Source organism: Castor canadensis, chromosome 14 (genome assembly GCF_047511655.1).
Source record: "Castor canadensis chromosome 14, mCasCan1.hap1v2, whole genome shotgun sequence".
NCBI lineage: Eukaryota > Metazoa > Chordata > Mammalia > Rodentia > Castoridae > Castor > Castor canadensis.
Genome location: NC_133399.1, coordinates 8,042,456 through 8,067,871, shown reverse-complemented (window position 1 = coordinate 8,067,871; position 25,416 = coordinate 8,042,456). Strand labels below are relative to the sequence as shown.

At 43.7% G+C, this 25,416-nt stretch overlaps 2 protein-coding genes across 2 annotated transcripts in view; one reads left to right on the top strand and one right to left on the bottom strand.

Annotated features, from left to right (window-relative positions):
- LOC109686580 (uncharacterized) overlaps window positions 1-25,416 on the top strand; it is a 301,371-nt gene that overhangs the window by 62,991 nt on the left and 212,964 nt on the right. The window lies entirely within an intron of this gene.
- Window positions 1-25,416, bottom strand: part of LOC109689049 (uncharacterized) — a 595,734-nt gene that overhangs the window by 542,042 nt on the left and 28,276 nt on the right. The window lies entirely within an intron of this gene.

Sequence of the window (25,416 nt, the reverse complement as noted above, 5' to 3'; positions counted from 1 at the left end):
ATGGTAACCATGAATGGAAGCAGGGGGTGGAGTGGAAAGTCCCTGATCACTATGGGGTGGCTGCCCTCCAGCCAACAATGGTGACCAAGGGTCTGTCCCTCTGTCAGTCCGTTGCAGGTTCCTGCTGACATGAGGAAGCACTGTTAGTGAGTATACATGACGCAAGTTCTCTTTCCCTCCAAATCCAGATTGGGGCAGCACAGACCTACCTGGGACACACAGGACATGGCTCCCTCCTTCCACTGGAATCTGGCCTCAAGCTGCGGGATGCACCTGACTTTCACCTGGGCTCCTACGGTCTCAACACCGATCCTCCATGGGACCTTTCTGCTCCATCACGTCTCCCTCCAGTGCATACTTCGGGATTTCCCTTTCTCCAGGCTCAGCCCTCCATGAAGCCACCCAAGCTTCACCATCCCTTCTGTCTTCCCAAAGCCTCTTGCTCTCTTTCATTTTCTCATGGACTCAAGAAAGGTGAGTTTCTTGCTGACTGGGTGTGGGAATTATTGCTGGGAGCCAACAATGACTTTGAAGAAAGGAATCTCTGTCCGCACCTTCTTATGGTTTGTTCTGGGAGGCTACAGGAGCTGGCATGATGTTATAATGGGGGCCCAGCGGTCTGCTGAACCTCAATGTTATTCAATGAGTCAGCGAGAGGCATAGACAAGACGTTTGGGGCGGTGATGTCTGAAGTGAGACCTGAAGAATGTGCAGTTAGGATTCACGTGAGGCAGACAAGTGAATGAGTGGGTTCTGGGATGAGATGACGTGGAGTGCAAAGAACCAGGGTCACAGAGCCCCATTGTGTTCAGGTCCATCAGGTCTGGACAGTGGAAAATTGCTGAGGGAGCTTTTGGACATGAAGGCAGATAGGTGAGAGGACAAGGTCATGAATGACCATGAAGGGCACTTGTACAGTTTCTTCTTGGGCTGGTGGAGTGGCTCATGTGCTAAAGAACCTGTCTAGCAACTGTGAGCCTTGAGTTCAATCTGTGCACTGTCAAAAAACAGTTTATTACTCTGGCAGTAGGAAATCATAAATATTTTTGAATGTATGACCCAGAAACTGAACAATATTCAACCACATGGTCACAATCATGGGAAGCATCATGGTTCAAGGCCAGCCTAAGCAAGTAGATCCAGAGACCCCATACCCAAAATAACCAGAGCAAAGTGGACTGGAGTTGTGGCTCAAGTGGTAACCGCCTGTTTTGCAAGTGGGAATACCTGATTTCAAACCCTGTTCTCACTGAAAAAAAATGAACCATAAAAATTCAATGTACAATTCTAACTGACTCGGGAGGCAGAAATCAGGAGGATCATGGGTCAGAGCCAGCAGTGGGCAAATAGTTCTTGAGAACCTACTTCCAAAAAAAAAATCACAAAGTAGACTGCAGAGTGGCTCAAGTGGGAAGTGTGCCTGCATAGCAAACATGGGTACAGAGTTCAAATGTCAGTGCCACCACAAAAAATTCATTATGTGCTACAAATGAATATCCCAATTAAGGACATGGAACAAAGAACTGTTTCAGCAATGCAAAATTTTTCTTCTGGCCAGAAGGGTGGCAGCCTGCATAGGGGCAAAATCAGCACAAAGGGAGGCAAGCAGTCCATTCCTCCTTCTATGCCTGATGCAAAGGCCTCTTGACCTACATTGGCCCCGATCAAAAGTTCACACTCTTCCCGACCAGCTGAAATTCTATACCTACTTGTGGGAATTGTTAAGATACACAGTGTAGTGGGCAATTCTCATGGGCAGAGGGGGCTCAGCAGGAATCCAGACAAAGAAACCAGAAACACAGGCAATTAAAATGATGACATACACTTTGACAGAAAAGAGGTATTTTCTCACAATTCAGCATTTTACTTTGTATACATTTCTTCAAATTCTTTTTAACTTCTGTTGGCTTTCTATTTCAGCTGTGCTTAACAACAGCTGGTGTGACACAGGAGTTGGTTTCGCTAGAACAGTTTCTATAAGTCCAATTGTCAATCCTCGTATACAGGGAAAAATACAGCACCCAATTAAGGTTAGGGCCCCAAATACAACCATGAGGGATGTTAAAATTGCGGGCACTATTCCCTTCCATTTTCCAAACCATTGTTCTAACCAGTCACTAAAGGGGCCACTTATTCCCGAATTCTTTACTAGTACATTCAACAGGGCTGTGAGGCCCTGGACAGCTTTGGGTATAGTTCCATCTGCGGGTGTATGATTAGGGATGTATGTACAACACTCTCCCCCAGTTAGTACACATACTCCCCCTTTTTATGCGAGAATCATGTCCAGAGCCATTCAGTTTTCCCATGCCACTTTACTAGTGGGCTCCAGTTGTTCTGCAATTCCTTTTATTGCATCTCGGGTGTAATTAGCAAAGCTCTGCTGATTAAAGTAGATGTAATTAATCCAGTCTACATTTTTATTGATGGCACACACCAAAATAATGCTGACTCAAAGCATGCAGCTACTTGATTTCTGACTTTGAATTCATCAGGAACTCCTCGTGGGACCCAATAGCATCTATAGAAATGTGAGAGTCAAATGGCCCCCAAGGGAAGCAAGACCCTGCTTCTATTTTCTCCTAGTCAAAGAGGGTTTAGAGTTTCAAAATGCCAAGGTCAAATGGATAGACAATGGGACTAAAGTACAAGTCCCACTCCATTTGACCAGAAGAACCTCACGTAAGGGTCCACCACAATACCACCAGATGACTGCCTTGGCAACAGCTAGAGCAGTTTTATTAGCTACCTCTTCAAAGGCTTGGCCTTCACTGCACCCTGAGACATTCCTCAGAAACTCCAATTTCTTCCCAGGCCTGGAGAGGCATAAGGTGTTTTTAGAGTTTTGAAATACTCTAAACTCTGGAAGTCTGACCGGCTGAGGTGTCTTTAGCCTTTCAGGGTCATCAATCGAGGGGAACAGTAGTGACAACGTCCAGCAAAACCTATTGCCCAGGCTGTCCTTTCTTAGAAGAGAGCAATCATACAGACAATTCCATCAGGGTCTGTGACTCATCCCAGAGGAAAAGGGACAACTCGGGGTTCTGGTCTCCTGACTGTACATGCATAACAATCCATTTTATTTAATGTGTGGACAGAATAGTTGATCCATTCCAACCAGGCATTTACTTCCCCATAACCCAGATCAATGGCTATAGTTTGTCTTAAGTCTTTGACGTCTACTATAGTTACTCCCGTTTGATTATGGTGGAGTTTGGGAGGTAAGGTTGGGAGCAGAACATTAGGGTGTGTGATGGTAGTGAGTTCTAGGAGCAATTCTGAAGAAATTGTACCCATTGGGTTCTTATATGCATTATGTCCATATTTTCTGAAGAGAGATGGCTTGGTGGACATAGAGGAAGGATCACTGATAATTAGCATAAAGGAGTTACACTGAAGATGCTGACAGGTGGGAGGGGGCGTGGCCCTACAGATTTGCATCTTTGACAGTATGTTCCCAAAAGGGGTGACTTGTATACCTAGAATGCCATGACGCCGTTTGTGCAGCACCCCCTTTTGGGTTTTTTCTTCATCCCACATCACCCCAACTAGCATATGGAGATCAGTGTATTGACTAGTGGGATTATCCCGACAGGAACGGGGTGTGGGGGGCACATACACATATACCTATCTAAGCCCTGAATATAACGTAGATTTCTAAGATCACCACAGGGGATGGCAAGACATGCATCAAACTTGACAGTTATATGAGAGGAAGCCCTTGGAACGTTAATAGTGGTTATGCCATCCCCTAAATGGAAACGAAAGGAAACAACAGTCCCATTAAAGTCATTTCAAAGTTACTTTTGTCTCACCAGGTTTAGAAGACCCAGCCCAATGCTCCCCCTGGGGTGCTTGCTTTATTCAAGTGTAGTGGGTCCATCCTCTTTCAGCGGCACACACTGCTGTCTCAGTAGTGAGTGGCACCTGGTATGGTCTCTACCGGGACAGCTCAGGCTTCACTCTGCTGTAGGTTTTGACCAGGAGGTAATCTCTGGGCTGATGTGGGTGTGCTGGAAACTCACATGGTGGGCCTAAGCCAGTAATCTTTAATACCTAAGGGATGACAAGACTGAGGAAAGACCAAGTACATAGTTTTGGAGGAACTGGTCTTTGGTTTTAAAGGAGGGGAGGCCTGAGGGCTAAGTAAGGTAACCCATATAACATCTCATGAGGAGAAACTCCTATATCTTTTTGGGGAGCTGTTCTGATCTGATGCAAGGCAAGGGCTAGCTATTTTCATTCAGGGCAGCCTGGTCTCTGGAACTATTATGGTTAGTTGTCTCTTTAAGGTCCGGTTCATCCTTTCAACTTCCTGAGGAAGAGGGATGTCACAGGGTAAGATATTCCCATTTGAGGCTTAGTGCCTTGTTAATTCCTTAACTATACTGGCTGTGAAGTGGCTCCCGTTATCTGAATCTACATTTCAACAAGTCCAAATGGATGAATTATGTTATCCGAAAGTACTTTAACCACTCCTTTTGCAGTGCACTTGATAAAGATATAGCCTCGACCCAATTGATTAGATGGTACACTATGACCAGTAAATATTTCAAATGGCCCACACGGGGTAACTCTGTGTGATCTACCTGAATAGTCTGGAAAGGCCATAATCCTGTACTTCTTCCTCCCAGAATTTGTCCTCTAAGAACCTGCTTTATTAACTTTTCTGCAAGTTAAACAACTCTCAATAACCTGCGTTGCCAAGGTATAGATTTCTGGGTTACATAAAAACCCTGAGAATAGCATCACATATGGCGTGGGTTCCCCAATAGCTTCCCTGGTGTAATTGGGTCATCACTTCTCTCATAGGGGTTTAGAAAGCAGTTCTCTTCCATCTGGGAGAAGCCATTTCCCTTCTGGGGTTTGGGAAGCACCTAACTTCTCCGGTTGGATGATCTATGAGGGAGTGAAGATGGGGTCCATGGGTGGTGCCTGGATAATGGGCGTGAGATGGAACATTTGGAGTTCCAGATGGAAGGCAACAACCTTTACAGCTTTATCAGCCAAATTGTTTCCCTGAGCCTCTGGGGAGTTCCCCCATTACTGTCCCGGGACATAGACTATTGCAATTTCTTCAGGAAGCATGAGACCCTCTAGCAGGTAACAATCCATTTCTTGGGGATTAGATCCTGTCCTTTACTGTTAATTAATCCCCTTTCTGCCCATTCTTCCCAAAGGTGTGTACTACCCCAAATGCAAACTTAGAATCTGTGTAGATGCTTCCTTCCTTGCCCTTTAAGGACTTTAGGGCCTGATTCAATGCAAACAATTCACAGGACTGGGCTGAGCAGCTATTAGGGAATCGTCCTCACTCCATACCCTTTACTTTTCTCCATCCACCACTGAATACCCATTGTATCTTTTTCCCTGGATGGTTTTAGAACCATCTATAAACAATTTATATCCATCCAGAAAGGTAGTCTCACTGAGGTCTGGTCTGACCTTTGTCTGATAGTCAATAATATCTAAGCAACAATGTTCCATGGGATCTTGTGTTGATCCTCCTAATAGAAACTCAGCTGGACTGAGATAATTCTCAGCAATCAGAGTCTGACCATCCCTTTCTAGTAGGATAGCCTCATATTTTAAAATTCTGCACTCTCTTAACCATCTTCCCACCCTCTGTTGAAGAATAACCCTGACCTGGTGAGTTGTGCTGACTATTAGAGATCCACCAAAGGCCAGCTTTCTACTTTCTTCTGTTACAGGCTGGCGTCAAGGGTCCTTGCCTTCACTAGCCAAAGAATTGGCCAGTGTGGCAGTGAATTGACTAGTGAGACCACAAGGTCAGCACAGGAGTAGGATTTATTAGAGAGCACTAAGGTGGAGCCTGGAAACCGGTGGCTCACTGTTGTTTACATGGAGGGGTTTTTATTTGGTCCTTTTTGTTGGGGAGGGGAGTTAGGAGCCAGGGGTGGCGTGGTCTTTTGACATATCTCAATAACAACACACTCTGTTGGGGAGGGGAGTCGGGAGTCAGCGATGGAGTGGTCTTTTAACATTTCTCTGCAGGAACATATACACAGTTCTGTGAAAGCCTGCTGCTTATCAGCCTTGCGGCATTTTGAGGCATCCCCAGGGGGCCATAACTTGTTAATCCACATGTCCCTTTACAGCATGTAGGGCTCACATCTCACTCACAGGGGATGGGGCACTGGCTCATTTTTGTCTTCTGACCCAACACTTCATTCATTCATTCAATAAGGCTGTGGCTGCTACTGCCTGGATGCATTCTAGCCATCCTCATGTGGCAGGATCAAGAATTTTGGACAGATAAGCCATAGGCTGTTTCTTCCCTCCATGGTCCAGGGCAAGGACTTCCAAGGCTTTTCCCTTAGCTACACTAACAAAGAGCTGCAAGGATCTCTCCATAGAGGGTAGAGCTAACACGGGGATGATGACCAGAGACTCTTTCAGGTTTCTGTTATCAGAATTTCCTCTGGCTCCCACACTAAGGGATCAGGCTCCTCTTCTAGCAGTTTGGGATATAATGTTTTGGTTTTAAGAGCATAGGATTCCATCCAAAGCCTACAATACCCAATTAATTCTAAGAATTTTTGAAGTTCCCTCTTAGTTAGAGGGCCCAGTCTACAGTTCCCTTTACTGATCATGTGACCCAGATATCTCACCTCTTCCTCTACAGACTGTAATTCAGTTTTTGAAATCCTTAGTCCTTGGTGACCCAGGAAATGCAGATGATTGACTGTGACATCAGTCACCTCTTTTTCAACAAGTCCAAACAACAGAAGATCACCTACATATTGTAAGAAACTTCTCTACGGAGGGAGGGCAAATGCTTCCAGAACTTGTTCTGAAGTTTCAAGAATCAGTGTCCACCTATATTGTTGTCCTGCCAATCTGGGGGTCCTCCCATTCAAATGCAAAGATGTCCCTACTTACCTCCACTAGAGGGCAGGCCCAGAATGCATCTTTTCAATCTACCACAGTCAACCATTGGTGATGAATGGGACAGGATCCTGCAGAGAATACAGGGATTTGAGACTACAGGGTGTCTGCTGTGAACTATTTGGATGATAGCCCTGAGATCCTGGACTAGCTGATAAGATACATCTGATTTCCTTACTAGTAGGGTAGGAGTGTTAAAGGGGGACATGCAAGGTTCCAGAAGGCCATCCTTTAACAATCCCTCAATTATGTGTTTTAGACCTATTCTCCCTTCTAGAGGAATGGGGTGTTGGCTCCTCTACACTTTTATATTGGGGCTTTTTAGGTCACTATGGATTGGGGAAATTTGTAATCCCTCTCTATTTTCCTCTTTAGCCCAAACCTGGGGAAGAATTTGGCTGTCAATATTCAGTCCTCAAATCTAAAGAAATCTCAAAATTCTTTTTAGCCACTTTTATTCCTATGCCCAATTTAAACATTAACTCCCTTCCCAACAGGTTGGTTCCAGCCTCAGGTACTAAATGAAGGCTGATCCACTTACTCTATCTTGGAAGTTCACTTGAGTGCACTCAAAAAGATACTGAATTCCTCTCCCTATACCCTGCAAGTTGAGAGCCATTGTGGAGAAAGGGAGAGACCTCTCCACATATGAGTGATGATCAAGCCAGCCCAGAGTCCACCAGAAATGTGATCTCCTTTCCTTTGGGTCTTAACTTTTAAGTTTATCAAGGGTTCTCCATAGAACCCATCCATATGAAAGAACCCCTGACACCCCTATTCCTCCTCAAAGGTCATAAGGGGAATTATCCTCTCTTTTTCCCTTCAGGACATTCACATCTGAAATATTCTGGTTTCCCACATCCACGCCATTTGTTTTCTTTCTTTCCCCTGGGGTCTGAGAATCCTGCTCTCCTTTCTGAGGCTTTTTTGGGGTGAGGGTAGTACTCCGCTCTTTGAGAAGCGTTTTCCTCTCCAGTGGCTTGCCCAGAGTGGATAGCATAATCTTGGCCTTTTGCTTTTGTTTTTCTTCACCCCATCTTACATAAACATTACATGCTTCTCTTAAGGACTCCTCTAAACTCTTGTCTTTCCAGTTTTCTACGTTTTTTTTTTTTGAAATTTCTTAGCAATGTCTGGCCAACTATTAGTTACAAAATGGAATTTAAGTGTTCTTTGTCCCAGCGGATCATCTATATTTAACCCCCAAAATCTCCTCCTCTGGTCTTTTAGTCTATGAAGGAAGTCAGCAGGTCCCTCATCTTTCCTCTATGGCATATCAAAGGCCTTGGCTATGTTGGGGACCATGGAACAGATTCACTAATTCCTTTGATAATCAGGTTTCTCAGGTTCCCCATTCCCCCCATCATTGGGATCATTGTTATTCCAGTCAGGATCCTCAAGAGGAAATTTTCTATCAGCTCAGTCAACTCCAGAAAATGGTGGGTGTTGTCTCTCCCATATAGCCAGTGCAGCCCTCCTTATCATACTCCTTCCCTCTCCAGAGAATGAGATCACCAGACTTGACATAAGTTCCACCCAAGTGTAGGTTTGCAGGCCAAGGAACTGGTTCAGCTGGTCAGCGACCTTGTGGATCTTCTAAAAGGGGCTCCAATTCCCTCTTGAAACTTCAGACCTCAGAACTAGTCAACAGAGCATCGACACAACCAAAGTTTCCACCTCCAGTTGGGACCTCAATGATTGGGTAGAAAGTCTGGGATGGCATCATGGGAAATGAGGGAAAGGGAAGGTTTCGAATGCCGCTCTGACACTGGAAGTTCCTGTCTGATCCCTGAGGACAAGCTGTAACCCCACACTGCCTTGGAGGCAGGGCTGGACTGAAACTCTGGGGACTCTGGAGCAGGTTTTCATTCTGATCTTGGGGTTCCACCTGAAGAAACCCTGAATCAAAAGGGGGGCAAACAGGAAAGAGGGTCCCATCTGGAGAGCTTTGGCTCCATCTCCTTTTTAGTTTTACCATCTTTGCTGCTTTTAGAGAGAATAGGACTATAGGTCCACATCTCCAACAAAGCATACTCCACTTTTTTTCTTGGCTCCCTGGGCTTTTATCATTGACATATTCAATCAGTAGTCAACAGGCCCAGTCTTCATCTGACCTAAATTTTGGCCAGAAAACTTCTGGTTTGAGGATGGGCCCAAGTCCAAATGAAAGAGCAATATTTATTCATCTGTTGCTTCCTTTTGCCTTTGGTCCTCGAGTTCTCAGACCAGTATCTCAACATCTGTCCTAAGGGGCTGTCTGAAGAGATTTTGCTTGTGGATGCATTTTCCCCAGAACTCTTTTTAATGGTGGTGTTGCCCACCCCAGTCTTTCACCCTCCCTTATTTCCAGGAGGTATCTCACACGCTACCCCAAGCATCTTGTTCCTCTCTGACCAATTCCCTCACAGGACAACATCCAGTACATGGCACTTCTTAACAATATGCCAGCCAGTGTAAGTCCCCAATTAGGACCTTACACGTGGGGAGAGCTGTATGTAGCCGGCTGGATTCCTATGGAACTACAAATCAGAACTCCACACTAACTTCCTGTCTTAGACTCCATCACCAAGGAATACTTTGCCATGTGACAGTGTTTCTTACCTTGGCCTATGCACAGGATTGCTTGACTGCTGCAGTAGGCGGGCCCTTCCTCCCTGCATCATTGAGGGAATCCAGACTCAGGAATGAGTCCCCAGTCCTGGAGTGTCAGAGGCCCGATGCCCTGGGGCCTCTGCAACCAGGTGGAGGGACATGTCTCCCCCAAAGGAAGGGGCCTCCGATCACCTCTCCCCAGATGGATGTCAGGCTTCTGGGCCAATGCACCAAACTTGTTAGAAATGAATATCCCAATAAAGGAACAGGAACAAAGAATTGTCTCAGTAATGCAAAACTTTGCTTCTGGCAAGAAGGGTGCCAGCCTGCACGTCGGCAAAACCAGCACCAAGGGTGGTAGGCTGTCCATTCTCCCTTTTATCCCTGATGTGCAGAGCCTGCCTCTTGACCTGGAATGGCCCAGATCAAAAGTTCACACTCTTCCTTTCCAGCTGAAATTCTATACCTACTTGGGGGAAGTGTTAAGATACACAGTGTAGCGGGCAATTCTCATGGGCAGTGTGAATCCAGACACAGAAGCCAGAAATACAGGCAATTAAAATAGCAACATACACTTTGACAGAAAAGACTTATTTTCTCACAAATGCCGCATGTGGGTTTTTGTTCTAAGAACAGAAAATTGACAAACACAGCCATGTTAATGGTGGACATAAGAAAGCCATCATTCCCATGAAAGTTGTCCCTTCTTGAAAGCAGCCTGCCTGGGGGTGGGAATCGGGGAGTAGGAGGAAGTCTAGAGCACAGTCACCCACCCTTGGGGAGTTGTGATCAGTTAAGAAAATCAAAATCTCTGAAAGGAAGAGATTTTATGTGTAACCCAATGTGGGGATCGACTGCTCTAACTGGAGCCACACATCTGCATTTCAACCCAGCTCCAGATGTGGGATCTTAGCACATCATCAACCTTCTGCAGCCTCAGCAGCTTCAGCTGGAACCTGGAGGTCAACACAACTGCACCTTGTGAGGCCATTGTGAAGACTGAAGAATGGGAGGTGCAGAAACTGTGTTGAGTTCAGGACACACTCACTGAGGTATCTCATGTGGATCATGACTGGGAACCAAGGGAGGAGGAGGATCTTTGGTGCCCTTACTAGAGGGAAAGTTCTCATTGTCCTCACACACTGAGAACCACATCTGGAACAGGTTGAAGGACACATAAATGAACTGGGTCCCTTCCCTTCTCTGGGGATGTTTTGGGTTTGGCAGAGGAGCAGAGCAATGCGGATGGAACTTCAGGAAGAGTGATGTCACAAATGATGAGAGATGGGCGTTCTATTTGGGGCACATGGACCTGGGTGGCATGGAAGCATCAGTGGAAAAGTGAGTGTCAGCCAGGCATAGGAGGTGAGTGAGGAGACCTGGCCCTGCTCAAGCCCACCTCCACCCTTCGGGAGAGATGGGAGAGGAGCCCAGAAGACAAAGTCCTGGACAGGGCAGGCTGCTCACTTGAATCCGGTTTAGCCACACATACTGCAGCCAGTCTTGTGAGACTTAGAGAATGTTTCATTCTGTCTGGTGAACCAAAGTTTCTTTCCAGCTTGGGGACAGCATTAGCTACCTAACACTGTGCTCCATTCCCCCAACATGTCTATTCATTGTTATTACAGAAGAAGTGCAAACTTCTCCTTCCAGATGCTAAAAAATGTGTGTCCTTGTCACTGGCTTCAGGCAAATCCAGAATGTGTTTAATTCCTGCTTCAACACAGCATGGCTGTGTGCTTTTAAACAAATTGCTTAATCTCTCAGACTCACTTTCCTCACCTCAAAAAGCTGGATGCTTGCCTATAATCATAGCTACTTGGGAGACAAGATAAGGAAGATCAATGTTCGAGGCCAGTCCAGGTGACTAGTTTGTGACACCTCCTGGAGGCCTGGCTCAAACAACAAAGTGCCACCTTTGCAAGCAAAGCCCTAAATTCAAAGCCCACTCTCAAACCCCACGGCAATGTGGATAATAACATATATACCTTTCATGTAAATGTGGCTATATAATACCTTATCTTGATTTTTATGGGTGCCACAATATATGAACAACTTATGACAATATTGTGTGCAGCACAGTCTCTAAACGTGACCACCTTGTCAAGTTTAGCATTATGAAATTCATCCTCTCCCACTCAACTATCTAACTGCCCCTTTCAGAAGGTAAGGAACATCCCCCATGACACTCCCTTGCTGTCTGTACTGTGTCATGTAGTGTTCACAGGAGAGGTCCTATGTGGCTGCTGCACTCACAAGTGGACATCAACCAACACTTCTCATCTGCATCCTGTGATACCTATAGCTATCCGATGATGAGGTACTGTGCCTGATTTCACTCATCCCTTGAATTCAGTAGAAAAGGAACCATCTTCTCTTCTGTTTTATTTTTTGTTGCTTTTTGTTGGTAGTTGGGTTTGAACTCAGTCAGGTACTCTACAAACTGAGCCACACCCTGCAGCCCATTTTGCTTTATTTTTCTTATATGGTCTCATATTGGTATGCCTACTGTATAGCTGTCATGACAGGTGTATGCCACCACACCTGGACTATGGTTGACATGGGGTCTCACTAACTTTTTACCTGGACTGGCCTTGAATTTCAATCCTTTGATCTCCACTTCCTGAGTAGTTGGAATTAAAGGCATGTAGCACTGCACGTGGCTTAGGTTTTTTCCTAATTGCTCAGTTCAGAACCATTTGCGTAACTCCTCCCACATCATATGCTGATTCCATCCTGTCCATAGATAGATGCTACCTTCCTAGTCACAGAAAACAGGAAGGATTCATCACACCAGGGAACACAGAAAAGATCATGATGCTTTCAACCCAAGGAAGAAGCAGAGGAGACAGCTGGTGCTATCAAACAACTACTGATGTGGGTATTTTCTTAGAACTTACTCCTTTCAACTGTCCTATGGAGAACTTGAGAGTGTCTCTTAGTGGTAGAGCTCTTGAAAAGCATGCAGAAGGTCCTGGATTTGATCCTTGGCATCACAAAGAGTACTACCAAGATAGACAGTATTATCCCCAGCCTCCTTATTCCTTTTCCTCATCATCAAGGAGACCAACAGGAGCTTTCATTTAGGGCATCTTTCACCTCCTATTCCTGAGGTGGAACTGATGATTCCTGAGGATTGAACTAAGATAGTGAGAGGAAACTGCAACCGTGGTGGACATCAAAGTGACACTGTAAATATAATGAGAACCACTAGACTTGAGGTAGAATTCTGGGGTTGAAACCATATTGCATGAGCACCACAGAGAGGTGGGGTACATACTTGGAAAATGTCTTCTGACAGCACCAACAATGGGGATCCTCAAGATGGCAGCCAGAATACATAGACATAGTGGAGGACAATGATGAACAAACACCATTGCAGACCTGGGTCACACGCTAGCAACTCATGAGGCTGTCTTCTCAAACAGTCCAATTGAGGAGGGAAAAGGAATGGGCAAGAAAATGGTGGTTGCCTTTAGACTAACAGAAGATGAGGTGTAAAAACATTGTCACATCAACCCCATGGTTGAGCCACTAACCCAGATTTAGGCCCAAAGATGGTCACAGCCAGTCAGCAATGCACACTGCCATGCATGGGTGGCAAATGGCCACAAAACATACACAGCCAATGACTGTGACCAGGCTTAACATGGTTTAGCCCAATGTGAAGAAGGACCTGTGCTCCTCACAGGCCACAGGATGGTGGCCTGATGGGATGGCAGCAGGTCAGCTAGTGTGCACGAGGTGATTGGATCAGCAACAGAATCTCCTAAAGGGAGAGGGCACAAAGGAAGAGGAACATAGCCGGGAGTCTGTGCTCGACCCAGACAGCAGCCATGATGAGCCGGCTCCCAGAAGTATGCACAGGGACCAGCAGGTAGATCAGGAAGAGGAGTGGTGGCAGGTGCCATGGAAATCCCCAGGGAGCCAAGATGGAGGACTCCTGCCCTGGATTCGAGCCTGACAAGGCACCGTGCTGCATTTGTTAACACCGGACTGAATAAAGGCATCAGGTGAGCACACAGGCCCTTGCACAGATCCAATTGCAATTTAAGCACTCTCTGCTTCTTTTTTGAGGGGGGGGCGGGTTTGAACTCAGGACTTCATGGTTGCACTGGAGGTGCTCTACTGCTTGAGCCAGTCCTCTAGTCAATCTCAGTATGGTTATTTCAGAGATTGGATGTTGAGAACTATTTGCCCAGGTTGGCCTGGAACCTTGATTCTCTTGATCTTAGCCTTCAAAGTAGTAGCTCAATAGGTTTTCCTTAAATGGTCATGGGAATCACACGTGCAAAGTGATTCTGAGACATGTCTTCATTCTTTCACAACTTTTATGTCAGTCACTCCCTGCAGACTTGTCTGGGGCAGGGATCTGACACTCCAAGCCCCTAAAGTGGCTGGGCACAGGGATATGCTGAGTTAATACACTTACTAAGAGGCAGAGGCATCAGCACTGTAAGTTTGACACTTACCGGGGCAAAGATACTGAGATCCTTACTCAAAAGAAAATTTTAAAAAAGGGCAGGGGGTGTAGCACAAGGGTGGTGTGCTTGCCTAACTAGCACAAGGCCCTGTGTTGTGTTCAATCTCTTGAGTGATGTGATTACAGAGTGCATCTTATATGTCTGCCATCAGGAGACTTTTGTAATCTCTTCTAAACAACGTTTTGTGTCATATTATGTTCCTGTGCATCTGGGAAATGAAATGACATGACTGGAGGCATTCACATATATTGTATGGATGGGATTCCCCAACAGCACATTCTCAGGATTGTGAGAAAGGTCATGATAATGAAGTCTTCCACATACAAAGGTTAGGCTTTCTTCCCACTGTGAGTATTGCATATTTCCTACAGCGACCAGAAGAAATGAAGGCTTTACCACATGTTTTACATACATAAGTCTTCTCGACAGTGTGAATTCTCTCATGTATTCAAAGAGAAGCAGAAACAGTGAAGGACTTTCCCCAGTGCTCACACACATAGGGTTTCTCTCCAGGGTGAGTTCGTACATATCACTGAAAGCTACTTGGATCAATGAAGGCTTTCCCACATTGCTTACATACACATGCTTTCTCTCCTGTGTGAGTTCGTTCATGTGTTCGTAGGTAACTTAATGAACAGAAGGCTCCTCCACACTGCTTCCATGCATAGGGTTTCTCTCCACTGAGAATCCTTTTATAATATCGACGTGAACTGTGATCAGTCAAGGCTTTCCCACATTCCTTGCATTCATAGAGCTTCTGTCCAGTGTGAACCATTTTATGGTGTCAGAGTGAACTGTAATGCACAAAGGCTTTCCCACATTCCCTGCATTCATAGGGTTTCTCTCCTGTGTGACTTCGTTCATGTCTTTTAAGGACACTGGCAGAGCTTAAGGCTTTATTGCAATCCTTACACTTGAATGGTCTTCCTCCAGTGCTTGTTACCATGTGTTTATGAAAATCTGTGAGAGTCATGAAGCTTTTCCCACAATTGCTTACACATACACACTTTCTCTCTAGCATGGAAATCTGCATGTATCTGAGCATAGCTGTGTCTTCTGAAAGCTTCTCCACATTGTTTACATTTGTAGAGTTTCTCTCCACTGTGTGTCTTACATGCTTCAGAAACCATTCAGGGTGACTGAAGGCTTTCCCACATTCCTTACATTTATAGACATTCTCTATGTATTCCTTATACTTACAAGATTTCTGTCCAGCCTGAATTGTGACAGCCACATTTGAAGATGAAGGACCAGGGAAGATTTCTCCGTATACAGGGATTTTCCATGGTTTTATTCCATGAGGAATGGATCTGCAATCCAGGTGCACATTTCTCCACAGTGACTTTCTTCTGAGTATTCACAAGGTCTCTTGACTGCTTCAGGCCTGTGTAAAAAGGGAAGAACATAATTTTGACTACTATTTAAATTACTAGATTTATGCCTCCTTAATAATTTTTAAACATAAATGAACTGAATTCTCTGCAGAATGGCTTAAGGACAGCCATGATGAAAAAAAATCTAATTCAGGAATGGAAATCACAGCTCAGGTGGTAGAGCACTTGCCTGGCTATCATGAAGGCTTTTGTCCAATCTCTAATCACACTCACACACACACAAAAGAAGGGTGTTTTTGAACACTGTATTCAAGGTAACTCTTTTGAAAACACTGAATGACTGTCACACTTCACATCTCTATTTTTGAGACTGTATGTTGCTCAGGCTGGCCTCAAACTCATGACCCTTGTGTATCAGCCTTGTGACAACCATACATTACAGGTATGTGCCACCAACTCCGATTCCCTATGTAATTTTCAAAAAATTATTAGCAAGTATAAGTTCATTGAGGAGTTGCATTGTGATACTTACATACAAGCATGTAATGTAGTTTAGTCAAATTCACCCTGTCAATACTAATTGGTTCTCCACATGTCATTTAAATATACAAGAGTATTCTTCATGCAAAATTCATGGGACTAAAAGCACTGTGAACCTTGAAATATTTGTATATATAAAGTAAGATATTGTGATGACATCCTAAACACAAAATTACATTGTTTTTGGCACAACTGAGAGCTTGAAATCAGGAATTTGTGCTTGCTAGGCAGTGCAAGGTGAATTCACATTCTTCCACACTGATTAATTTTTCAGGTATAGTAGGGCAATATTGGGGTTTGAAATCAGGACTCTGACCTTGCAAGAATGTTGCCCAAATTGAGTTGGTTAGTTTTGAGATGTGGTCTTTCTTTATGCTCCCCAGCCTGGACCACAATATTCCTCTTTGTGCTTCCCTGGGATGCATATGGGAACAACTTGCAGAACCTCAGGTTGAGATGGGGGTCACACAAATTATAGTCTATGCTGATTTCAGAAAGCAGTCCTATCTCTGTCTCCCAAATACCAAGATTACAGGCTTCACCCTTGGTGCCCAGCTGCAAAATTCACTTTTATATCATATATACTTTATACACAAACTCTGAAGGTAAAGTCATAACTCCATAGTTTTGTGAATGTAACAAAATTCGTGTACACTGAATCAACAAGTGTCTTGTGTGGCATCTTGTCAGTGTTCAATATTAGAACTCTTCAGGTTTTGTATCTTTCTATACTATATTTTAACCTGTATGCAGTTTGAAAGAAAATTTTCTGTGATTAAGTCAATTTGAACCTGAACTTTTTATATCCTTGCCTTGCTTTCAAAATTTCGTGGCTCTAAAGTGTACTTTGAGCACACTGCTTTATTTTGTGAAGTGCTAATTATCTTAGATTTCTCCTGCAGTTTTGGTTCTCACCTTCAATGGTTTTGTCTTCTTATTTTTTCCCTAAAATGATAACAGAAGAAAGTCAGTATGAAAGGTCTACTAGATTATAAACAGGTTACATTGCCTGGTACATTCCCCAAGTTTTCTTTCATTTTCTCCTTTGTTTCTGGCTGTAATGGGGATTAAACTCAGGGACTCAGGACTGCATGCAACAAAAACTTGTCCACAACAGAAGGAATGGTCACCAAACTTAAGAGCCAGCTCACAGAATAGGAGGAAATCTTTGCCACATATACATCTGACAAGGGATTAAAAACCAGAATGTTCAGGGAGCTCCAAAAACTATTTTTCCATAGAATACATGACCCAGTGAAGAAATGGGCAATGAACTGAACAGAAATTTTTCAAAGGAAGAAGTACAAATTTCCAAAAACCACATGAACACATAGTCAACATCCCAGCACAAAAGGAATTGCTAATCAAAAATACATTAAGATCCCTCCTCACTCCTGTTAGAATGGCTATCATCAAACCACAAACAGGAAGAAATATTGAGGAGAAAAAAGGAATCCTCATATACTGTTGGTGGGAATGTGAATTAGTACAACCACTATGGACAGCAACATGGAGGCTCCTCAAAACACTAAGAACTGCTTTATGATCCAGCAACACCACTCCAAGCCATAATCTGAAGGAATGTAAGTCAGGTTACAATAAAGACACATGCACAGCCATGTTTATACCAGCACTATTCATAATAGCTGAGGTATGGGAACAGTACCGATGTCCCAAAACTGATGAATGCATTAAAAAAATGTGGAATTTATACATAATGGAATATTCAAACATAAAGAAAGTACAATTTGCTGTACATAATAAATGGATGGAACTTGTATCACAATCTGTTAATAAAGGGAACCATGAAAAAATTAAAAAGAGGCAGGTGCTGTTTACCCATGACTATAATCTAGCTACTTGAAAGATGGACACCGAGAGAATCATGGTTCAAAGCCAGACCTGGGAAGTAGTTCAGGAACCCCTATCTTGAAAATATCCAACACATTTTCACCTCCTTTTCACATTTTCACCTTTCACCAGGCCTTTGTAGGCCTGGTGAAGTCACTCAAGTGGTACAATACATGTTTAGCAGGCATGAGGCCCAGAGTTCACACCTATGTGCCAACAAAGAAAATTAACAATAATAAATAAATAAATAAGAAGCTAAGGACCAAACTTTAATGAGTACACAACACAGGAAATGCTGTCACTGCAAAGAAAGAAAAAAAATGCTTGAAAACTGAAATAAACAACTAACAACTTCAACTAAGAAGAGTGCTAAAACTAGGACCAGAATTTGATTTCTACTTGGTACAGCTCTACCTGTATAAACCACAATATCCACTTTTCTACCTCCACAACAAAATCACAGAACATAGAGAATCAGGAAGACATGGCTCATTAATACACCATCTTTGAGAAACCTCAGACACTGAGCTACTAGACAAGGACTCCAAAACAAGTGCTCAAATGAGTATAGACAGAAAGAAAGAAGAAAGGAACCTAGAAAAGGATGTATGATTAAAATAACATCTAAAGATTAAAGGGGATCTCAGGACGACAAAACATTAAGGAGATACATTATCCATTATTTCTGTCAGAGCCCTGAGGATCCAATCCTCTCTGCAAAATCCCACCCAGTCACCCCCATCGGTGTGCCCTACTAACACCCTAGGCGTAGCTCAACCCAGTCAAGTTGACAACCAATGTGAACCACACAGTATGCTTCTCTTCAGCACAGAAGACCTGAAATGGGAAACCTACCAAACAACAGAGGTTTACTTAGCTGTGAAGGTTCAAGGGCACAGCAATGACATCAGCGGGGCTCTTCTGGGTACTGCATGGCAGACAGCACCATGACAGCAGTGTGGGACAGAGAAAGCAGTCACATGGCCTGACAGGAAGCCAGGAAGGGGAGAAGGTCCAGTATTGTGACACCCCCTACACACTAGTCTTTTCCTGTAAAAGGCCCCACCACCTTTCAGTGCTCCATGCTGGGCCCCAAATTCCTGACACCTGAACCCTTGGGGACATACTTAAAACCCATACAAATCATAGTAGTGTCTAAAGGTACACTTATGCAAGTAGAAAAAAGGATCCCTTAACATGAAAGCAAACCATTTGAAATTATACAGCTGGAGGGAAAAATAAGAGTCACAGTGAAAGCATGGATCACCAGAAAAACTGCCTTGCAAGAACTGTTAAAAGAAGGAATCTTTACCCCCATTTCCTGCATGGGGAATAGGAAATGTTTCTTCCTTTTTTCTCACTTTCCCCCACTAATAAACTTTACTATTGCTCATATAACAACAACAACAACAACAAAAGAATTGTAAAAAAAATTCTCTGTTGAAAAGGGAATGATATAGGTGTGAACTGGGATCACATAAAGGAGAGAGTTAGGGCAGGACTTCAAGCACAAACCCACAACCCAGCAATCAGGAGGCAGAGGAGGATATTCCTTCAAGCTCAGGCTGAGCTACACAGCAAGACCCTCTCATTATATTTGTGAAAAACATGAAAAAAGACAAACAACTGACTGGGCATATTGCTCACATGGTAGAGTGTCTGCCTAGCAAGCGTGAAGGCCAGAGTTAAAACACCTGTATTGCCAAAGGCAGAAAAAGAAAACCAAAAGAAAGTAGAAAACAATTAGGAATGTTTTAGGTAACAATCCAGTTATATCAACAATCACATTAAATGTGAAAAAGCTAAACAGAATAATTAAAAGAGTGACTCCAGCTTTCACCCCTCTAGGGACTCACCTGAACCATCCATGTCAGCACACAAGAGACAGCTGCATGCTCAAGTGGTAAGAGTGTCTCCCTAGCAAGAATGAGACCCTAATTTCAAAACCTAGTGCTATGAATTCACACACACACACACACACACACACACACGAGTAACCAGTATTGACAAAAACTAAGTGTACATTTCAAAATGTACCAACATGGATTTTGAATATTCCCAATACGAAGAAATGAAGCTATCTGAGGTGACAGAAATGGCCAGCAGTCTGATCTACTCCATACACATTGTTCACAAATACTGAAATATCACATTAGCCCAGAAATATCCACAATTTTGTGTGTATTAAAAATTAAAACAGTGGGGCTGGAAGTATGGCTCAAGTGGGAGCACTCCTCTCCAGAAAGTGTGAGGACCTGAGTTCAAACCCCAGTTCCTCCTTAAATAACCCCAAACAGAAACAAAAACTTTAAATAGAGGTGGACACCATTCGCTCACACCTGTAATCCCAGCTACTCAAGAGGCTGAGATCTGGACTTTTGTGAGGAGGTCAGCCAAGACAAATAGTTTGTGAGACTCTTTCTGCAAAATAATCAGAGCAAATCACCAAGTTTGCAAGTCTTCAGCCTGAGTTCAAACCCCAGTCCCATCCAAAAAGAAAAAAAAAGGAAAAAAAAATAAACAGGAGGTCTAGGTGTGGTGGCACACATCTGTAATCCTAGGTACACAGGAGGTGGAGATGAGAAGATGGCAGTTTGACACCAGCATAGGCAAAATATTTGGAAAATAATGAAAAGCCCCAGGGGTGTGGTTGAAGTGGCAGAGCACTTTTGTACCAAGTGTGAAGCTCTGAGTTCAAACACCAGCACCACCAAAACAAACAAAAACTTAAACAGGATAATGAAGGATATCTCATCATACTAATAGAAAAACTTGACAATTTTATTGTGGGAGCCAGGCACCTGTGACCCATGCCTATAATCTTAGCTACTCAGGGGGAAGAGATCAGGAGGATCACAGTTCAAAGCCAGCCCAGGCAAAAAGTGCATTTCTCAAAAAGAAATGCATCACAAAGAAAGGGCTGCTGGAGTGGCTGAACATGTAGGCCCTGAGTTCAAGCACCAGTCCAAAAAAAAGTAATTACTGGGGGAATGTCAAAGGAATTAGGAGAAAGAGCCACATATCTTCAAATTAACTCCACGCTACCAAGATGTGACCTCTCACACATATCTGTGAAATTCCTTACATTTTCCCAACTAACTTTTTAGCAGTTATGAAATGTAGTGGGAATAACAAATGTAGAACAATACTTCCTTTGTTCTAAGTGGGAAGGTAACAGCTGCTTGGACAATGTAAAGAATTACAAAACCCTAACATCTGGGACATGTACTACGATTGGAGAGTTAATAATACTGAAATCAAGGAAAACGGTCTACAGGGTCAAGCTGTATAAGGAGAGTAGATTCCTGATAGAACCAGTACTGCAGGACACTGGCACAAATCAGCATCTAATACACAAGGCAGAGACAAACATACCCACCTCATAACACCCTGGGTCTCCACCAAACATTTACAGCTTCTTCTGTTTTCAGCAGCTATGGAGAACTGTGTACACACAGCCACAGGGCTGCATATGCATGCTTAGTACCAATCCAGCACTGTGGAATACTTCAAGTGCATCCTCAAAGTTGGTGGAGGCCTCCCCCATCTCCTAACTGCTACGCTATGTGAGGATTCACGAGAATCCATGATGATTACATGCTAGGTGTTCATTGGATGCCAATAATGGAAAACATGTCAGTTATCCATGAATGGGATCACATGGTGAAATACTGTTCAGTTTCTTCTGCCACGCATTCAAAAATATCTAGGACCCCCCCACAGCCTAGGAAGAAACTCTTCAAGTGCCCTGCATGGTCATTCATGACCTTGCCCTCTTCCTGTCTGCATTCTTGTCCCAGAACTCCCTCAACCACTTCCAACTGGCCACACTCAGTGGACACACCATTGTCCCTAAATCTTCTGGCCCTCTGTTTCCCTGATCCTTTGCACTCACTGTCATCTCTACCCAAAAACCCCTCATCCACTTTCTTCCTTGTCTAAATCACAACTGCACATTCCTTATATCTCACTTTTGACATCACTACCTACAAACATCCTTCCTAAGTCCCTGTCTGGGCTATTCCATGACCCTGTTGGCCAGCACCTTGCCAAGCCTCTTCTAGGGCTTTGAGCACTCTAATAGCCTCCACAATGAACTCTGAGAGGCTCAGATAAGGATGCCTTTGTCCCTAGTCATTGTTCCCAGCACCTATATTTCTATATCAAATGAGCCTGAAACTCACATTTGCTGAGGCTCTGAACAAACAAAACATCAAGAACCTTGGAGAACATGGCAGGAGCTATGAACCCTCAGGTGCTTTGGGGAATTCTGTAAATGGAGAGGGAAATCCAAAAGTACAGACTGGAAGGGCTGGTGGAATGGCTCAAGGGAAGAGCACCTGCCTAGCAAGCACAAGGTACTGAGTTCAAACCCCAGTACCATCAAAAACAAACAAACAAAAAAACACAATAGCACAGACTGGAGATAGATGGTGGTTCTACAGGATGAGGCCAGATGCCAGTTGGAATGAGGGAGTGGTGTGTCCTTTATGCCCTCTAAGTTCCAGACAGGTCTACACTGTCCCAGATCTGGATTTGTAGGGAAACAGAGTTTGCCTCATGCATGTTCAGTAATATTGGGTTTGCTCATATCAGGAGGAACCTGGAAGGACTGAGGAGGGACAGACCCTTGGCCACCATGAGACTGCTGGGCCACGTGATGTCACCCCTTATTGATGATGATGGTGCTCATGGTACCCAGAAGCACAGCTCAGAGAATGGGGTGCAGTGGAGATGGGCCATGGGCCACGATGTGTCTGACAGATCTACTTCTCCATGTCCCCCTACAGCAGGTAATTCCCATAACCTTGGTAGAGAACATGGGTGATGCTTGTTCCCCTAGGTTCCCATTTTTATGAAAAGACACACACAGCCGTATGCAGAAGAAACATCTCTTTCTTGACTCAAGGATGACAGAGTTCACCATGTCTCACCAAAGCAAGCATCAAGTTCCTTGGTATCTTAAGATGCCAAAGAGAATGCTAGCATTTCCTCATATCTTACAGGAACATCTGGTCAACCTCATTTACTTTATAGAAGAAACTGTAATCAAACCTAGCTATCCTGGAAGGTCTGCAGAGTCCTGGCAGAAGCATGGCCCAACTGTGGCCCCAGCTATGAATGACCAGCAGCTGGTTGTCTCACTTGCCATCATTTTGATACAGTTTAATCAACTGTCTGCAAATACCTGAGTTTGGGGACAGGCTTGTGGAGTTGGACAAGTGACAATTATGCTGTCATTAACGTTCAGGCTTGGCAAATAAATGACCAGTGTAGAAGGATATAACATTAAGTACACACAGGACATGTGGCACAGAGTGAGTGATTTGTGTAACAATTATGTTCACTCCCCTTCCCTCTAATAGCACATCTTTTTGCCAATTCTACAGCACTCATTCATTTGAGACATTCTCTGGGTCTGTGGCTTCAAGCATCACAGAAAAATGTACCAGGGGAAAAAACTTCTCACACTAGTCGGGAAATGGGAACAGACCAAGGCAGGTAATAACAGGGTGGTCATACTGGTATGAAATAATTGGGAATATGGCCAGGTACTGGCGGATCATGCCTGTACCCCTAGCTACTCACGAGGCATAAGAAGATCTCTGTTTGAAGCCATTCTGGGCAAATAGTTTGAGAAACCCTATCTCAAAAAAATAAATCCATCACAAAAAAATTGGCTGATGGAGTGGCTCAAGGTGGAGGCCCTGAGTACACACTCCAGCATTACAAAAAAAAACTGTGAATATGATAAATAGAAAGTGTGAATAATCTTCCAGGAGGATGGAATGACACAAGGAAAGGAATGGATGATACCCTGGAGCACTTCAAGTCTCAAAGGGAAGTGGGGTTCAGATAGCCAACCAGCAATAGTGGCAATAGAGCAGACAAATACTTTAATGAGAAGAGACTGGAGGACAAGATAAGGTTCTCTCACTTGGCTCCAGCTGTCTTCTGTACCTCACCCTGTTTCCAGTGTGAAGCTAGACTCTTACAAATTCCTTGCCTCAAAGACCTCATCAGTCTGCCACAAGACTTATGAAGTTAGCAGATATCATATGGAAATCACTGCCCCTCAAGATGCACCTCAGTGTGTAAAGGACTCAAGGAGTCTGTCAATGGACAACACCTTTGACAAGGTACAAAATGCTGCATCCTGCCTAATTGGGGTCGGTTCCATCAATCACTTACTCATAATTCTGAATGTTGATCATACATTGTAAGATATCTGAGAACTACTTATTTTAAATAAATGAACTTAGTGATGTCACAGGACAGGAAGCCAATGTAGTCACACAACCCAAACAAATAAATAGACTCTAACTGGATTGTTACTTTTGGGTCTGACCAGGGAGACTCATAAGTAGGTAGAGATATCAATCTGCAGGAGATACCCTAATAGCTCAGGTCAGAGAGTTCAGACCAGGACTCAGGACTTCATGCTTGGTAGGCAGGTGATCTACTACTGTCATTAAATTTTGTGTGTTTGGTTGATTAATTTTTTGAGACAGTGTCTCACTATGTAGCCCAGGCTGGCCTCAAACTTGTGATCCTCCTTCTTCCATTTCCCAAATGGGAAGACTACAGGTGTGCACCACCACACCTGGCTCCCACTCAGTCATTTCTATAGCTAAATCCAGAGTATTCTAGAAGTAACTTTCTTTCTTAAAAGTCTAACTGACCTCAGGTTGAATTCTCATGAGATCTAATCACATCCTTCCATTTGTTTTAAAATTATTTTATTAGCATATGTTATTGTGCAGAGTTTTATATGTATATTTCTGTACATGAATATAATATGCTTTAAGCATGTTCTCACACACACACTCACTTTACCCTGCCTACCTTCTGTTGGCTTGTCCAAAATATCATCACTTCTTATACATCCCACTTTTATTCTTAGATCTGGCCTCTGAATATGACACTAAACATGGTACGTGTCTTTCCAAACTTGACTTAGCTGGCTTAGCATGATGATCTCCAATTCCATCCATTTTCCTGAAAATGACATAATATCACTCTTCTCATGGCTAATTAATACCGGATTGTGTTAATCAGCCATGAGAATAATGTTTTCTTTATCCATTTATCTGCTGATGGACACCTAACTTGGATATGGTGAACAGTGTTTCTATAAACATAGGCGGGCAGGTGTCTCTATTGTATCATGGCTTACAATCCTTCAGGAATATGCCCAAGAGTGGATCATATGGTGGTTCTATTTTTAGCTTTTGTCAGAGCCTCCAGACTGATTTCCACAGTGGCTGTGCTAGTTTACATTCCCTCCCACAGTGTCTGAGGGTTCCTTTTCCCCTGTGACCTTGCCAACATTTGTGGTCCTTTGTGTCTTTGATGATGGCCAGTCAGACAGAGGTGACATGCAATCCTAGTGGAGTTTTGGTTTACATTTAAGGGAATGGCTAAGGAATGTTGAACAATTCTTCATGTGTTCTTGTCCATTTGTATTTCTTGTTTTGAACAATGTCCAATTCATTTCCTCCTTTAACTAGATTGCTGGTTCTTTTGGTGTTAAATTTTTGAGCTCTTTATATATTCTGGATAATGACCCCTTGTCACACAAGTAGCTGGCAAAGATTTTCTCCCACCCTGTACACTGTCTCTTTACTCTGATAATAGTTTCCTTTGATGTGCAGAAGCTTTTCAGTTTGATGCAATCCCATTTGTCAGTTATTTCTTATTCCCGA